Consider the following 18149-nt stretch of genomic DNA (forward strand, 5'->3'; position numbering starts at 1 on the left):
CTTACCTTCAGCCTCACAACATCCCCCAATTGGGGATGCCATAGTCTCACTGGCTCCAGACGGGAGCAGTTGGGACTCTTGTGAGGTATTCACTATAAAAAATAAAAAAAAAGATAAAGCTTGATAGGAGAGAAGCCATTTGCTTAGAGAGGGACGGTAAAAAAATGTGATCTTAAGTTCCCACTTCTAGACCACGGAATGTACAATGTGAGGAGTCAAGTAAATGAATTTTAACAATGTCCATTGTCCAATCCTCATTGGAATAAATGAAGAAATTAATATTTTGGATAAATGTGAAAATTGTTGAATCCAGAGTTCTGATAGGAATACATATGTTTTGAGGATGAAATATTCTGTCATTAGAATTATTATGGTAAACGTTTATAATTATACCATAGTCTGGAGATTTGGAGTTGGGTCATTTAGATGAAATAACACATTGTTGACAGTAATGACGTTTAAGGATGCCGATCCCTTCTAATATTGTTGGGGATAGGGTGATGTGACTATATTTTAATTTTTATAGGGGAAGATCATTTTGGATAATTTTAAGATCTGTAAGAGACTGAAGATTTTTACAGATGACCGGAGGAGTTTTAGTTCGATCTCTGATTGTAGTATATGAATGTGTTGAGTTGTTGAACAATACACATGTACTCTGGAGATAACCTGATGAAATTTAGAATTTAAACATTTTAATATAATTTTATCAAAAAATAGTTGCCGCTTTAAGTAAAAATAATGGAATTGCTGTACAATGATTGCATCGCTCCAGTTATTATTCGCAATATTTAAATTGAGTTGTGTCTAATTTACTGGGTATATTTTTTGATGCAGTACTAAAAAGTGGTCAGGCATAGTCGAGATGGTTTCGAATAAATGCATTATTTATTAACTCAATATGTAGTTAGTTAGAAAGTTAAATATTTAGATTCCTACATATACATAGCGTTGAATAAATCATTAAAATTAGCCACCTAAAAGCCATATATAACAGAAATGCAAATTATTAAAAATAACATAAAAAATTATTAGTGATGAATGAAATTAATCCATTTAAAGTTGTTTTATGTTTTCCGGGACCGTCGTTGCATTTTTTTTACCTTAAGATCCTCCTTTTTTATTTGAAGTAAAATAATTAAAGAATGAATGTGTCCATGACATTATTGAATCAACAATCTTGAATCAAATTGTAATATATTTCAAAATTTTCTCTTCTGGAAAACACATACCTACTAAAAAATAAACAATAAAAGTTAAAAGTGACTGTTTTCGACTTCCATACATTTCTACGAGATGTCACTATTACAATGATCTATAGAAATGTGAAAAAAAACAAACCATTTTTCTAATATTTTCTAAATATTCTCTGATTTTCTGGCTTAACTGGGCTGTACATAACTTGTAGTAGGTAGCTTTAGCTTATATGATTTACGGAGGCAGTTTGACATTTGAGTTACTTAACATCTCAATTTAACTGGCCTAACCGAAAAATTCCACTAACTTTAACAATTCACTCAAAAATAGTTGTTGTGACAGTATGGTTGTGGCCGTGCAATCCGAACCGACAACACATTAGGCGTCCGGTGACACGTGACGGCGGCGCAGCGGGAGCAAAGCGTCAAAGGGACCGCATAAATAAAAACACAACAACTCAGGAATAGCGCTACCGGGATCTCTGATCTCCTTCCGCGAACGGATTAAAATGTGATACTCGAATGCTGACGTTGTATACGAGCCGATGTTTGTCTTTGTCGCATAAGAGTAAGGAGTGTCAAAGGTGGGACTACTCATAGTTTAATGATGACTCTTGGCATGACTCTTGGCCAAAGTCAGGCTTGGAAATAATAAAACATATTGCATTGATTTGGGTTTCCCCCAATTCTCTCGTTCGTCTATAAATTTGTTTGTATGTACTGTTACGGTTTCAAGATGGCGGCTATTTTATTTGTTAAGTTTAGATTATTTTTCAAATTTGAAATCGTTATGATTTGTTTAGATATTTTTATTTGCATTTTTTTCAAAATTAGGGTGACCCTGGTTGAAGAATGTTTGAAAAAGAATTATCGTTGAGGTAGTTAAATTTGAAAATTGTAAAGTTCCTTATTTGAAATTTTTAAAATGTTACATGAAATATATGGTTTATGATTTTAAAGACAATTTCGGTTTGATTTGTAAAAATAAATAACCGAGATCACAAAAGTTTTTAATTTTTTAAATTATTTTTTTGTTTTACAATTTATTCTTAGTACAAAACTATAATATTGTTACAAAATACATAGTGTCTGTTAAATAGTGAATGTTTACAATGTTATTTTGTTCAATTCCAGAACTTGGTAATGGTGGTGAAATCTTACGAGTTCCATATGAAATCTATATAGAATGAGAGGTATATAAATTGTTACCACTGCTTGTAAGTAAATGGGAGACTGGGAGAAGTCCAGTGCTACCACTACAACTGCGTCTTTGCTTGTGGCTAGTGTAGTGTAATAGTATATTGTAATGCAGTACTTCCGTTATTTTTAGTGTTTCTTTGTTGAAGTTGGTCCACAGCTCCGGTGTAAAAAGGCCAGTGCAGTTGTCTTCTATCAAAGTCGTCTTTGAGCGGCGCTGTTATTATGTGCACTATTTCGTCGGATTTGTCTGTAATGTTAGTTTACTTTTTTTTTATTTTTGAAGATCCTGCCTTCAACGCTATCATCTCGGATTCACCACAATTCACCTGCATCCAAACTATTTCTCACGAATTGACTTAAACAGCAGTTAAAAACATTTACAAATATTTTGACTTTTGAATAGGGGAAAAATATATATAAATAGATAAACAATGTTAAACAGAAATTTAAAAAAATATATATATTTAAACGAAGTATGTCTAAGTTGTTTACTTTGAACTTTGTAGGAAAACAGTCTTCATTTTTCTACTAAAAGTAGTGCGTGTATCAAAAAATAATTCAGAGTCCTTGCGGTTTTGATTCTGATTAAGTGATTCGCACATTCTTCTGATTGGATCCCTGACACCAGCATTTGTACGCGTCCTGCTAATGTGAAATAAGTCGTTAAGCCTTGTTACTCTGGGTCAGCTCTGGGTGGTACTTTGAAGTTTATTAATTTCACTAAGTCGGGACAGTCAATAACGTTGTTACAGATTTTATACAGAGTCATGAGATCAAGGTATGTTCGCCGGTTAGATAGAGTGGAGACGTTATAACTCGAGAGCATATCATTATCATTTCGATATTGATTGATCTCCTTTATTATCCATTGATTCAAAGTGAAACGAACAATTTTTTTTTCATACCGTTACTTGATCAACAAAATTTATATCACCTAATTGTGGGCACTGCTGATAAATAAAATGTATCTTCCTTTCATAGATAATATTATAATTCGGTAAAGTGAAGTTATTTTTTTCTGTGACATTGCAAAATAATAGTCTCGATCCAGTGGAAAGTTGGCAGCCCTGGAACGTGATCGCGACTAAAGGAAGTGAAGGAGGGTGAGGAGATAGGACAGAGGAAGTTTAGGAATTACCTGGTACTTAGCACTTATGACATAACATTCATCCCTACTCCCACTGGAAACTATTCAAAGAATACTAATAAAAATCATCTTAAAAAAGCCATATTACCACCCAACTATAAATGTTTTTCAAGATTTCCCGGTTCCCCCACTTACAAAGATTTATGACAAAATTGCACTTCTACAAATACATAAAGATTTCTTTAGTAAAAATAATTTACCACAATTGAATATTAGCAAAAGAATAATATCTGTTGGAGGACTAACCGTGCCACTAGCACGAACCACAACAGCACAACATCACTATATATTCAAGGGTGTAAAATTATTTAATAAATTACCCCTTGATATACGATCGTAAGAAAACTACGAAAAATATTAAAAAAAAATTAAATTAAAATACTCTTGTACCACCTCATAACTTTACTTATTGCTTAGAAATATGTTTTTGCCTTTTAAATTCTTTGAATCATTTATTAACTAACCTATATTTTTATTACTTTTATTGTTATTTTTTGTGTTATTTTTTGTTTTATTACTAATATTTTTTGTTTAATTTAAACAAATGTAAAAATATTTTTGTTGTCCTCTCCTAAACACAAGCAGCTGCTTTATTAGGAGAGTGATTGATATACTGGTGTTTATATTGTTAAAAAAATTGTAACCTTGTTTATGTGTTTCAATAAATTAAAAAAAAAAAAAAAAAAAAAACAAAAAAACAAAGTAAATGCCTTGAATGAATTTTATATAAGATGAACTGGAGCGATCCTGAGAGCAATTATTTGCGAATTTTATTAAACTGCATTGCCAGAAAAGAACACAAAAAGGAAGATGAGTGAAAAAATTTACTATGTCAAAAAGATGTATTCATATGGATTAACAAACGCTGATTAGTTTTATAATATATAACTATGTGTGGAATTAATAAAGCGTCATTTAAAAACTATGTAAACCGTAAAAGATTTAAAACGCCCTCTGATTGACAGAACTTATATTGCTTTTTCACGGATCGGTCGGCCGCGTGCATTAGAATTCAGACTATAAATTTGGTGCTGCATAGACTTGCACATCGGTTACATGTGCATTAACTTTGCGATATTTCGTTTATTTCAAAATAATTGACGTTTACTAGAAAGGTTGTTAAATATTTAAATTAGAATCTGTTGATTTCATACCAACCCTAGTGGTATTGACCTTAGGTACTATTGACTATTGACCGACAAAACCGAGACACGTACGACGTCACGCATACTCTATCAGATTTCAATAATTTTGACGGGCTTTGAAAATCATTTTAACTTTATAATCGGTATTTGTAAAAAAATAAATAATGGTATTTGATTAAAGTGAACAACAATTTTCAGGAGAGCGCGTTCAAATTTATGAACTCTGATTTCTTTTATTGTGTTTGAGTAACACATGTCTATTTTCAATTGAAATATATTTTTGAGATATTTCATTTAGATACCATTTAAAAATATTTTTCCAGAGATTGACAAATGAAATAATCTAAAATAATATTTGTTGACCTAGCATGATAGATACGTTACACACATCACAACATAATAATATTAAACATCATCAACATAACATTAACATCAAGCAAGAACTAGGGTCTATAAATAAGTGTTTTAATGAGAAATACAACCTAAAGTAAATAGATATAACACAAAGAGACTATTAAAAAATAACATCAAGCAAAAAACAGGTATCTTTTAACATCAATAAAGATCTAGATTTAAAAATAAGTGTTTCAATGAGAGTTACAAGTGTAGATATAACACATGAAGCACGAACTAGGTCTTTTTTAACATTGTGAAAGAACTAGGTCTGAAAATAAGTGTTTCAATAAGATTTACAACCTTAAGTTAAAAGGTATAATATATAGAGACTATTAAAATATAACATTACGCAAGAACTAGATCTTTTGTAATATCAAGTAAGAACTAGGTCTAAAATTAAGTGTTATAACGAGAGATACAAACTAAAATAAATATATATAATATAATAGACATAACATACTAAATTACTTATTTAAAGTTTTTTATAGTAAAGTGCACTTGATGTGAAATAACACTAAATTGCGCCATATGCATGATGTGTTATTACTATCGTTATAGTGACTATAAAAATATATTCGAATAATGGAATTGTTTGTTTTAGAGATGATAGTCTATTACAAACTTTTTCTGTCAAAAAACCAAGATTTCAACATACATTGTGTTTAACATTTGTAATATTATACATATTTAAGCATTCAGCTTTTAAGCGATACATAGCAAAACTAATATTATATATTCCTTCAAAAAAACGTCACCAAATGGCTAATGAGAAAATATCGCAGGGAAATTGAAGACTTTATATAAAAGAACTTGATTTTTTATGAATTTGTAAATAGTACTGTCCTATATTTTCACCATATACTATTTAGTTTTATTTGTATTGTCTAGTCGTCGTTTTTTTAACCATATTTCTAAACAATTTCCTCTTTTTATCCTTTTTCCGCACGTCACATACTATTCTTCTCCTTCATGTATTTATCTAAATCTACTTTTTAATCTGTCGATAACATCGCAATGGCATATTTTTATTGTATATTCCTGTCACCTCTCCCGCAACAAGTTACACCTAGTGAAGAAGGTAATGTAAATCATACATAAATTACACAGATAACTAATACGGACTACCATAACACGGGCATGTGCCTAGTATGGTGGTCGAAAAATCCTCAATGCATGTCACAAAAAATTCAATGAATAAGGAAACTTTAAAAAAAAATCATGGTTCACACTAATATTTTTATTGTATATTCTTGTAACCTCTCCCGCAACAGGTTACACCTAGTGAAGAAGGTTATTTAAATTACACAGATAACTAATCATGTAATATTGTGGTTTTTTATAATGAAAATGTAAAAATTATCTTTCAATTAACTTTTCGGCACTAAACTGAAATGTACTTAGTCTAGCGTTCTTTGTTCATACTTATTTATATGCTTTTGTACTTTTGATGATTCGATTATTTGTATAGCGCTGTATTTGTGTGATAATCACCTCAAGGGAGTCAAGGGATTAGTCCTTCATTAAAATTAAAACGAGTAATTTAATTGTGATCCAGTCTATAAAGAAATTATATGGGGCTATTTGTGCACGAATATAAGTTTTTACTACAGAGTTGGTCTTACCCAAAGAATTTTTAGAAAGTGTGGAAAAGTGTGCTTCTTGCCCCTTAGGTAGATCATTATTAGACATGGTTAATAATTAATCATTGATATTTAAAACGAATCATCAATTCAAAGTACATCCAAGAAAGATTCAACTAAGACATTTATTTTTCCAAATTCTTAAAATAAATTATACTCCAACCTTTTTAAGGCCCAATCATTAATATCCCTACTTCTCTTACAATGAATTATGTATACCCATTCAGAATGCACTATACCGCATATGGCGGTAACTCAACCAGAATCAGGATTACAGCAAGCCTTTCGTGTATATTCTAGGATACTATTCTTGTATTATTAAACTTGTTTTATTAGTAAAAAAAATACAGTGTGTGGCAAGCTTACGCACTATGGAAGTGATACTTTTAGTATTCTTCTCTCTCTCTTTTCATTTCATATTATTATTATTCAGAATGCTGTACATTATAGTTTTAAAAAGCATAAATTTATTTATAGGCGTGTTGTTAACAAATAAACGATTTACTCGATTCTTAATATTGACATATTTATAAGTACCATGTGATAAAAAAAAAATTAAAAGTTATGAATATATGGGATTCGAACCCGGGTCCTGCATAACGAGTGTCGAACGCTCTGCCTCTAGACCGCAAGGAGAGGTATCTCACGCGACGAGAACCGCGTATACAACGTGTACTCCTATCACATAACGTCTCGTTAACGCTTTATATAGGGTCTAATCGAAGATATATCGGCAGTGTGAAGTCATATCTGTCGTTTTTCAAAATATTTCCGTATATTTGTCCGTTTTGGAAAAGATCTATCGTGTTTTAACAGTCTCATACCCGTATGGAGTCTGAATTTGAAAAACATTTCTAAATTTTGAAAAACTCACTTACGGCTGTGTTTTTTACTATAAAAACTTGTCACGCATGTCTGCGAGGGTAATTAGTCGCGTTATCGGCCTTGATTAGTAATTTTAATGATTCAAAATTAAAATAATTAATCAAAATACCGAGCGACTCTACCGGCTCGATTTGTAAGCTATAATTCGACCAAAATATCAAAAAGTCAAAATATCTAAAAGTCGCAGCACGAGAGCATTTTATCGATTTTCCTCCTATAAAAAAATCACAAAAAGAAAAAAAAATTAGTTAAAGCGGGGATCGAACCTCGGTTCTTCACGAAGAGAGTCGGGCTCTCTTCCTCTAGACCGCGAAGCTGAGTTTGGAGAGTGACCTAAACTAGGTATATAATATTAGCTAGGCTCCTATAGCAAAATGATCACGGTTTTTCGTGACGGTCATGAGTCGCTTTTACTCCGATCCTCGAAAATGCATAACGCGCGTAAAGAAGTTTCACTTCAACAATCTTAAAATATGAAACTAACAATATCAATTACAAAGTAGCTTTATAGCAAGATATATATCTACACGCAAAAAATAAAACACGGTACTTTGTATTTGAGAATGCTGTTATTATTGTGTGCTGATATTATAATTTTCAAATATTTGCATTAATATTATCTTAACTTTCGGCTATTCTACGTATGTATCAAAAAACTGACCAAATTCCTTGACGTCTGAGCTCAACATAAAGAGTTTAAAGCATCAAACACACACATCTTGCTTTATGGGCAAGATATTGATAACACTCGTCGATAACATTTATCGGCAGTCGACGACGATACCTATAAAAAATCGCTTCGTATAAATCTGAACAAGGAGAAAGGGTGAAGTGGGGTAAAAGGTTCGTTTATAGTCACATGTTATAATATATCGGTATAGGGGAAGTAGGGGCTGCGTGTCGCACGTGTGTGACGACACGTCATTCATTAAAGCTCTTTGAGTGATTTATGTTTCATAGTATCGACATTAATAAGATTATATTGCGGCTGGAAATCCAGACTTAAATAGAAGCTCTCAGTCGGAAGCCGAGAAATGAGATTAGCATGGCGATGCGATGAATTAGGAACTTGAGTGAAAAATACATAATCATATTCTGACAGAATACATAATATTATTGTAATCCGAGTTCCGAAATAGTTTTCCTGTATTTATTTCTATCTAAAGCTTCTGTTGAATTATATCGTTGTAATTTATTTCTGGCCATTTTTCTGCTTACTATTTGAATGCTTTTTGATAGTATAAAAATAAAACCAATTGTTCTAATTAGCAGTTTAAACGATTTTCGTTTCTTTTTGACAAAAAAAATAATGTTGTCACCATAAAAGTTTTGCCAGAAACACGGTGAACAAAATGAAACAGTGTGCAAATGTGCAAGAAAACCTTTAAAATTGCCACAATTTAATATTTTAGGTTGCAATAAAAATATTACGATAAACTAACAACACATATGTTGAATAAATTAAGACACCAAAGGGTTAAAAGCTACAACTCGCCTTTTGACAAATATTAATTGGTGAACCCCTTACCTTGGAGAAAATAATCTGGAAGGTTTTCAGTATAGATAAAGATAAGATTTTGGTTCCGATCTATGATCACCACCGTCCCGTCATCATTATAATCTAGTTTTCCATTAGCGCCAAAGATAGGATTGATTGGACCGATAGACCAAATGTTGGGTACTCGCGTCCTGATGATAGAGGAATATGCATTAAATATAGCTCGGATATAAATAAAAATACATTTCAGTGTGATATATGAATCAACAACTCTTCAAATAATCATCGAAGAAACCATGTATAAACGGAAAAGGGTTGAATATCTTGAAATCTCGTGAAACTTGTTTAAAAAGGCCGTGTAAATATTTTGTTTCTCTATGCATTTTATAAAAATGTGTGTTCGCCATCTGTGGCGTGTTGCTGCCCAAGAAGAAATAATTTTAGAAATAGCATTCGAATTTTGAAAGAGTTATCTCAATAATAATAATAATAATATTTGGCTAATTTATATAGCGCCGTTTTCGTGAAAAAGCACCTCAAGAGCGATGTACAAATATATCTAATAATTAATACTAGAACTACTGACTTAAAAGTAGTGACTTACCTCTAAGACTTATATTTAGTGACCGATGACGAGTTTTGTGAGCCCAAACATACGCATGCTGAATGTTTATGTATTGAGACTAGAAACCAGTTGGAATTTAACTCAACCATTTGGAATGCAAAAAGTTTTCTTGCCACAGACCGCCTTCTATGTTAAGAAGCAAAAATTTGTGGTTTTGTATGTATTTTTTGATGAGAAATCAGAAAAATATTTTTTTTATCGTAATTTTTTTTTGAATATTAGAATAGCGCCACCTATTGGGTTCAAAACTATCCTATATTTCAAGTTGGAACCAACCAAACATATTCACAATAATTCATTGAAATAGGTTGCTTAGTTTTTGAGATCAGCTTGTACGAACACAATGACACGTAATTTTTGTATATTAAGATTTGCTGAACGCAACCTGTCAAACGCAAAAAGTCCTGCTGTAAGTCGACCATTTTACATTTAGTCTGTTTAAGAATCTGTTGGCACATTCAATTTCTGTTTGAAGATGGTGGCCGTTTTTACTGTCAATAAAGATTATTTTTTTAAATGTCTAATCGTCGTGTGTATTTGAAGTTAATCGCATTTAAAAAAAATTTATAATACCCATCTACCTGAAGATAAATTGAAAATTGAATTGTCGTTGAGAGTGTGATGTTTCAGATTCTTTTAAAGTTAATGTTTGTAACAGATTAAATACCTATTTAAATACCTACTTACTGTTTTGTAACGCGGAGTCTGCAAAAAGCGTGTAAATGATGTAAATTCGAGCATATATATTAGCAATGTATGAAACATATCCCGTACTAGATAGCGATTCTCTTAAACTTCCAAATTCACATTGCATACTTATTTTTTCAACATCTAATATAATATTTTTGATATTCATCATCTCCTTGTTTCCTTGTAAAAATGTATGTCTTATCATTGTTAAATTTTTTCTGGGTTAAAAATAATTATCGATTATTTTTCTTGACTTGTAGTACTGTGACGTGTTAAAAGATTTGAAAATTTCCATACCATTAGAACCAATAGAATGAAGTAATATATTTTTCTTCTTTCTGGAGTTTCTTCTAGACCTGAAGCGATCAGAAATATTTTTAAAGATTAATACCATGTTTTCCATTTTGTTTCATTGTTTAAATTATTTACTGACTATTTAAGTTTTTCTGGAACTTCTTCCAGACTTGACGCGATCAGATATATTTCTAAAGATTTTTGGGGATCTGGTAGTGAGACAATGAAAGATAAATGTTGTTGTGTCATAGCGTTTATTCTGAATCAGTATATGTAGTTGCGAGTTAGGAGATGACTCTGAACCGACGACGATGATATCAGGTGTAGGCGGCGATGACGGCGATGGAGCGGTTGAGGCCGTGGTCAGTGAGTCGACGCCGCGTTGTTGGTGACCGGGCTCGTGAATGTGTTCAGTACTGGTGATGACGTGGAGTCTTCCTGGTACTCCAGTGTGAACAAGGTAGCCGAAGGTGCGATGGATCTGGTAGATGTACGGGAGATGCCGGCAGGGTCTAGGCACGTGAGGTCAGCGCCCGGTGCGTCGAGAACATTTCAGACCTGTAGGTAGGAACGCCAAATGCTTGCATCGCGTCTAGAGAGTTCCCGTTACAATGCGTTTTTTTATTTTTATTTTTTTTTTATAGTGAATACCTCACAAGAGTCCCAACTGCTCCCGTCTGGAGCCAGTGAGACTATGGCATCCCCAATCGGGGGATGTTGTGAGGCTAAAGGTAAGTGGGGAAGGGAAAGAGGAAGGTGGGGAAGTACCTGGCTATTCAGATCTAGTCACTAAACACGGCTAAAGCCATTTGGAGCAACGTTTCAATTCTGAATGGTGGTCTTACACCAGGGCGATACTGGTAGTATCTTCCACTCTGGAATTCTGGTTTTGCATTGGCGATCGTTCCAGAATATTATCGTAACATCGCTACAGATTAAAACCATGTTTTCCATTCTGTTTCATTGTTTAAATTATTTACTGACCATTTAATTTTTTCGATTTATTTTTTTTTTGAAATCACGCTGTATAGGCGACTTTGACGATTTATTTGTAGTATTCTTCGACATCTTGTTTTATGAAATATATTTTCATTTTAATATTATTACACTTATTAATATTTCACTTCCTACACCATGTTTTGCTTAGTATTTAAAAAATGATTATAGATAACACTCTTGACTATGACTTTATTGATTAAGACAACATGCGACATGTTCTTTAGACAGATCACCAGACAATAATAATCTCTTAGCTACCTACTACCTACAGTAGAAGTGATGTGACACTTACAAACTTCATGGTTTTAATTTATTCGGAGAAAATTAGAAACATGCCTCCTTTTTGAAAACAAAGCCTACTAACTGTTGCATTACAAAATTAAAAAATTGACTTAATATTTACTTTGATTTTTCAAATTCGAAACTGACTGTGTGAACGATCAATACAAGCAATAAATCAAAACAAAGATTATTATATTATTTATGATTAACTTTATTTTTGAAAGGTCCATTTCTTTAGATAAATTTTTGACAGATGTCGTGATTTTCCAAGCTTATTTAATTTATTTTGAAAAATATTTTTTTTATTAATTCTTCCAGCTTCACAAATTCTTCAATAAATTCTCAGTGCTAGTAACATAGTAAATTTGCTAAATTAACATTGATAATAAATTATTATAATCGGATGCGTTAAGTTAATCTTTCGAATGATTTCTGTGACGTTTTTAACCCTCAATGCAGACAATATCTATTTCTACGTTTAATATATCTCCCTATCCTTTTCATCACTGCAGTCAATCGACGAGTGTAGGTACCTTTAGGTTTAGTACGGCAACCAGGGGAAGTTATGATGGAGTAGCGCCCATCGCATGGCGGGTCTCCATATTGCTTATGCCTCATATTAAATGTACGGAGGGGGCGGTGTTGTAGCCATTATACAAGTCAATATTGCAGGCAATTAGTTACAGTTAATTACCCTCCCAGAGGTTAATATCCGCTCCGATATCGGCGGCCGAACCGTGAACATAACTCCGACGACGCACTGCTCCGTGATTTTATCAACAACTTGGTGCAATTTCGGTACAAGAAATGAATTCCACATTTGATTTAGGGAGTAGGTAATTAGCGAAAACGTATGCTCTAATATCATTCAAAATCAAAATTTATCGCTGTATCAATTCCTTCCCACCAGTGGCGTGTAATATTCCATCACCGAAGATATGCTGTGTTTACACGGAGAAAAAATAAGTGTTATAGCAATTTATTTACTTGTCAATTTAGTAGATTCCTATGTTAACATGATAATCAGTGTTCTTTTGTTTTTTTTTTGTTTGTTTTCATTACCATTATTCTGCAATAAACAGCCTGTGACCGAAGAGTCAATGTATTTTAATATTATAAAAGGAATTGGTAATGGAAATTAAAATTGATTTATTAAAATCCTGTTAAAAACGTCATGGCAAGCCATTCCCTAATAAAATATTAGTAAATTCAGAATATATAGGAACACGTGATTATGCAGCTGCGCTTATCCTGATAAATATAATGACGATATGCGACAATATTAGAATTTTGATAAACACCGACGTGTTCCGACATCCTCGCAACACATTCGTGTTTTAATGATAGTTTATTAGGAAATATGTCAATTCATTCGTTAAAGGCCTGCAGTCCCGTTTTTTACAAAAATACAAATGATTTCACCTGATTTTAATACATCAGCAATATTTTATACCAGTAAGTTTTTTCCATGCAGTTCGTCCAGTTAGGGAATGAATAATATTGTGCATTGAATATTTGAAAATAGCCATTTAATGAGCATACTGATTGAAGTAGGCAACTAAATAATTCAGTTACAAATTCTTGAGTATTTACCACCTTTTTTAATTTTTTGTACTTTTAATGCCTCTTTACGATTCTTTGTTTTTCTTGTCACAGGGTTGTCATAGCTTTTCAACAAATATAGACTGCGCGCCACAAGCAAAAGCTGTGAACTTGAAAATTGAAATACGTAATAAAACATTAATTCATCAATAGTTATGCGTTCATATTTTAGGCCTTTACTTAATTACATAATTTCACATTAAATTATTGAGTAAGTTCTTTCAGTTGAAATAATTTGATGAAAACATAATTGTTTAAAATCTTCACTCTTCACGAGATATACCTAAGGCATTGATGTATTATAATGTCAATTACCTAAGGAGAATTTTTTTTCCTTCTCGCATTAATACCGTGCTAAGTAGGTTGACTATCAATCTGTCACTTGATGTTAAAAGTACAAGTAAACGAGTACAGAAACGCGTGTAAAAAATTAATCAAATCAACTAAGGAACACTACTTTAAAAAAATTATTTACGAAAATAACAATAATACACAAAAACAATTTTGGGAAGCATTTCGCAATAAAACTAAAACCAAAATTAATGAATCTTCTGAAATTAAATCACTGTAAATTGATAACACTACTTTTACGCGGTTTTATTTCGATTACTGTATTATAGTGACTAACCATTTAGTAAATATAACTTCAAAATTTAAAGTTGGAAATTTATATGTCATACAGCATATATTCTGGTTTAGTAATGTGTAATGTGTTATTTCTATCACCTAAGAAATTCTAAAAATATAGTACTTTAGGATTCATATGTCTTATACTGATTTATAAATCTGGAAATTCTAACTATATCATTGTAAATGTTCTCCAAAATGCCCTGGAAAGAATCTCAGACTTGTGATGTCCCGAAAGAAACCATTCATCTGTTCTGAATGCAATTACTAATGTTATACAAATTGACCCTGGTAATAAATTAAATCTTTGCGATTCTTTCAAGGACAATGAAACCATTCTGTTACTTCGAATGCAATCAACAATGTTCTCAAAATTTGTTTTGACAGCATCGCCATTCCATTGTTAGAATATTATGTAGGTACCTACTAAATACACAATTTAGTTGTACTGAATCGGGAATCCTTCCCAGTTGGACAGACAAAGGTTTATTTTGTTTTGTATTGTTTGTAATTTATATATATAAAAAAATAAAAACATATTACTTTAATTGTAAAACCTGTTGTATTCATTAAACGAATTCTCAAATGATGTTTGTGTATTGTTTTAAAGGTTATTCGTTATCTACCTCATTTGCTTTATTCCAGCCGTCATGACGAGTTTCATCTGAATGCTGGGGTTCATCTGGGTAATATGGCTATAGTAAAGGACCGATTGCTGGACTGCATCTGGGTAATGTGGCTAAAGTAAAGGACTAATTAATACAACAATATGTAACAGAGCAGATTATATTATTATTAATAATTCTCCTTACATGTTGTCATAATCCATTCTCGCTCCTTCATAACAATTGCATTAAAACCACGAACGTACATTTTATTTCCTCCAAAATATTTCACAAAAAAGAGTAACTATGTGTGACACTGATATAAGACACACAACATGAACCCCACCGTATAATTCAATCGGAATGACACACAAGTCATTCAATTTACCACATGGCCCTAGCGACTCTAAATTTATAATACAGCAGGAAAAAGTCGAATAAATAATACCAATCGACTTGACATAAATAAAACACTAATAATAAATAAGTATAATGTTTACAAAAATTGTTATACTTCAAATTTTACCTTGTATAAAAAAATAATATGAACCTGAATTAACATTAACTGTTCGTGGGAGCTTTTTAAAAACATCCTAAGATGAACTTCTTCAATATCTGTGAAATCCTTTTACTGGTTCAATAATGATACGTGTTTTTCTATACATTGTAAATACTAAAACTGTTCGTTTTCCAAAATAAAATTAACATTTCTCAGCTACCCCAAAGCGTAGAAGTAGTTTGATATTTAGGAAATAAACATGGAAATTGATAGATGAATTGATGGTAGTACACGGCAAAGCTGTGGCAAAATGAAGAATTCCAGAGCTTGTTAGAAAAACAGTTAAATTATGTTTATTTTATGGTTAAATTTTATTAAATTATATTCATAAAACTGGGAAGACTTCGGTGGCTAGGTCATGTGGAGAAAATGACCGAGCATCAAGAACCAAAGTCCCTGCTGAGCTTAAGACCGATAGGGAGAAGGAGCCTGGGAAGGCCAAGGTTAAGATGGAGCGACAACGTCCTCAAAGATTTGTCTGCCTTGGAGCTTCGAAACTGGAGAGAGCTGGCGCGGGACCGAGATGAGTGGAGGAAGACTCTTGAGGAGGCCAAGACCCACCAGGGGTTGTAGAGCCAAAAGTGATGATGATGATGATGATGATTTTATGGGTTAAATTAATTTTATTCCCAGTGTAGTGTTTGCAGGCGGCAAATTTAAACAAAGAAAATCTGATAAGAACAAATTCCTAATACATTAAGAGAATACCGAAATAAACCTTTTTGTGCTTAAAATATATCGGCTTTTGAGTCGGGAGGTTGGGTGAAATCGATTATATTTTTTATGAAATTTAACTGGTTCTACTCCGTTGTCGCCGCCACGGTGACATAAGAAACATTCTAACAATTCAGATAACGCTGCAGCTGCGACATAAACAATGGGTTTACATTTTATTGTTTATAAAATAAAAGTGTCCTTTTACAGGTAGGTATACAAATAATTCTATTCAGTTGTATACAGTACCCACTTACGATATGTTGTGCTTTTTGCTCTACTAACTAACCATCAAGCAACTCGGTCTTGGCACACACTCCTTGCCTCATTCACATTCATACATCGTCTCATACATACTCTTCTATTGTTCTGACTCTTGACATGGCCCGACTCAAGTATCTGATGCACTTGGTCGTGCCATGTCTTCCTCGGGCGTCCCCGACTTCTGCTACCATTCACATTTGCATCGTGTATTCTCCTTACACTCTTTTCTTCGCTCATTTGCTCTACATGCCCAAACCATCTAAGCGTCTCTTTCTTGATCTTACTCAATACGCTTACATCAGCCTTGCACTCTTCGCAGATCTACACATTCCTCAGAAGATCATACATGGTTTTACCATACATACGCCTCAGGGATCTCATTTCAACAGCATTCAATCTACTTTCATCCTTTCTTTGCCAGTTCCATGCCTCACTTCCATACTCAGGGTAGGTACCAGCACTCCATTGTGGACTACTAACTTCGCTTCTTTGGACAATTTTTTGTTAGCGCCAACTGCGTTCAGTCCTTCATTAATGGAGTAACCTGCATTTACTCTTCTTCCAATATCTCTGTCAGCCTTACCATTTTGCTCTGTTTTTCGTGAATAACAATAACTACGTACTCATTTTATTGGAATATTTTTTTACTGGTAAATAAATATTCTCAGTCCATCAGAGATCTGGCTCAATGAAAAACTCCATATTTTAAGAAAAGGTCCCAAGTGGGAATGTGTGGTCTGCTCAAAAAGGGCAGTAAAGGGTGGTAGACGGGAAACCAGTGAGTACTGTGACACGTGGCCTAGCAAGCCACGTACGTATTTAGGCGAAAAATTATAAATTATAAAAACATTCATATTAGAATATGTACGTTTTTCTTTTATTTACAATCTTGCATGATAACAAATTATTATACGTAATAATTATTCGTCTGAAATATTCATACAATTTGAAAATATCTCCCGAGTAAAAATAAATGCCTCCGACGGAAACTGAACCCGCACCTTCTGATGTCCGGTCAGGTGCTCTGGACCACTGAGCTACGTCGGCTTACTCCCAACCTGCCAAATAATCCAATATCTACTAGTACTTCAATCATTTGTTTTGCCTCATTGTACTCTTAAAATAATTTATTTTTCTATGGTCGAATCCATACTCAGATATGGCATACGAACTTGGGGGCACTCAAGCAATATTTATATTAAATATATACAAAACTTACAAATTGCTATAATAAAAAAAAATGTACCACCGAATATCTACAGACAAAGAAGTAATCTAAAACTACTGTATGGTTCTGAGGGCCTACTTCCAATAAAGGGTCTTCTTTGGTACATTATTATAATGGATAATGAGGGAGATAGCAAATATAAAAAGCAACCGGTGCATAATCACACAACAAGATTCACTGAAAATAAGGGCCTCATTATTCCAAGAGTAACAAATAAGTATGGAAGCCGAACGCTTAAATATTTAATACCAGAGATTTTCAATAAATTTAATAATTCTTTTAAACCTCAGAATAATGAGAGACCCTGCCCCAAAAACACTAAGCGTTGGCTAATAAGCGACGAATCAATGTATCTCTGAACTTTATTATTGATGTATTCCTGAACATCTCAACGTACCTGCCTAAATAATTTGTATATAGGTAGTTACTTTGATATATATTATTTTGTGATGTTGTTTATTGTATAATTTTGTGTCATACATGTATTAAAAATGTTTATATATATTATTTGTAGAACCTACAGACAAGCCGTCATGTGTGACAGCTTTGTGGG

This window comes from Hesperophylax consimilis, chromosome 2 (genome assembly GCF_061612785.1).
Source record: "Hesperophylax consimilis isolate HC1 chromosome 2, BYU_Hcon_1.0, whole genome shotgun sequence".
NCBI lineage: Eukaryota > Metazoa > Arthropoda > Insecta > Trichoptera > Limnephilidae > Hesperophylax > Hesperophylax consimilis.